Here is a 1,566-nt window from a genome sequence, read left to right as displayed (position 1 = left end):
CCCGCCCACCCCTTCTGACTTACCGGCAGGAGGCAGCTCTCCATCCTGCCAACTCTGCTCTGTGCAGCATTTATCAGCCAAATTATCAGCCTAATTGGGCCAATATCAGATCTACAAAATCTTCTTTATATCGGTACCGATCTGATATCAGACCGATATCAGTGCACCTTTAGTTAAGGGGCTGAGGCGCACAACTTCTGAGAAGAGGCTGAGGGAACTGGGCTTATTTAGTCCGCAGAAAAGAAGAGTGGGAGGATCTGATAGCAACCTTTAACTACCCAAAGTTGTAGCAAGGGAGGTTTGGGTTGGATATTAGGAAAAATTCACTAGAAGAGTGGTGAAGCACTGGAAGGGGTTACCTACAGAGGTGGTGGAATCTCTATCCTTGGAGGTTTTAAAGGCCTGCCTCGACAAAGCCCTAGCTGGAATGACCTAGTTGGTGATGGTCCTACTTTGAGCAGGGGGCTGGACTAGATCACCTCCTGAGGTCCCTTCCAACCCTCATTTTCTATGATTCTATGAATTCAGAAATATTATCCTTAAATAATGTTTAATTTTTAATATTCAAATTATTCTTCAGAACCAGGAAGTCAGAATGAGACAAGTGAAATGTAAACATATATTTCAAAATATAAAATATTAAAGAAAAATACAAGTAAATTAAACAAAAATATTTCTCATCCACCTACTAACTAGACAACTGGTGCTCAACCTTTTGTCCCCATAGGCAAGATGAATGAGGCAGGGCTGGTCTGTGGGCCAGATCAAGCCCCCTATGCTGGAACTGGCCGGGGGGTGGGGGGTGGGAATCATGCCTGTGCATTGGGATAGGCCTCTGGGGGCTCAGCATCACTCCAGTGTGCCCCTGCATACCATATTTGATCCCTGGGGCCCCAGCACTGCCTCCCTCCCACTGGGACTGGTCCTTGGAGGCCTGGTACCACTGCCTGCTGTCCCAGAGCACTAAGACTGGGCCTTCAGGCCCAGTGCTACCCCCTGCCAGTTCCTTATTTGCTGGGACTGGACCTTGAAGCCTGTGTCAGTGCTGTATGCTAGAATCAGGTGCAAGGCCTGGGGCTCCCCACAGGTCCAGAAATTTGGTGAGATGAGCCCCCCCACCCTGTGCTAGACTGTAAAACCATGGGGGGAGAAAAAGCCGAGTCTTGAATTTGAGCACCAGCCTGGGACCAGGGCAGGAGTTGCTACCTGGGTAGCTCAAAGGTGGCTTGCGGGGGGGTAGCGAAACTGCAGGAGGTGCAGGGGAGCTGCTCTGGTTCTGATCCTGCCCCAGACCAGAACTGCTGCAGGCACATTGGGTAACTAGGGGGAGGGGTAGGGAAGAAGCAGGCATCGGGAGGAGGCAAGTGGCAGGGTTCTAGCTGCCTGCCCCCCTGCCACTGTTTTTCCGGTTGCAGTGGTGGGGCAGATTAATTTAAAAGGAACCCCCACAATAATTAGATTCTATACATACAAAATTATAACTAATTTCTAATTTTCCATGTATTAGAATCCAATCCAAATAATTAATTTTAAGAGGAGGTTGGATGACCATCTTACTGGGGTCGT

At 48.9% G+C, this 1,566-nt stretch overlaps 1 protein-coding gene across 1 annotated transcript in view; it reads right to left on the bottom strand.

Annotated features, from left to right (window-relative positions):
- The window catches only part of MDM2 (MDM2 proto-oncogene), a 30,329-nt gene that overhangs the window by 22,955 nt on the left and 5,808 nt on the right, over positions 1 to 1,566 (bottom strand). The window lies entirely within an intron of this gene.

Source organism: Gavialis gangeticus, unplaced genomic scaffold (assembly GCF_001723915.1).
Source record: "Gavialis gangeticus isolate Ggan-Ray unplaced genomic scaffold, GavGan_comp1, whole genome shotgun sequence".
In the NCBI taxonomy this organism is placed as follows: Eukaryota; Metazoa; Chordata; order Crocodylia; family Gavialidae; genus Gavialis; species Gavialis gangeticus.
This window is presented reverse-complemented; position numbering and strand designations above follow the sequence as displayed.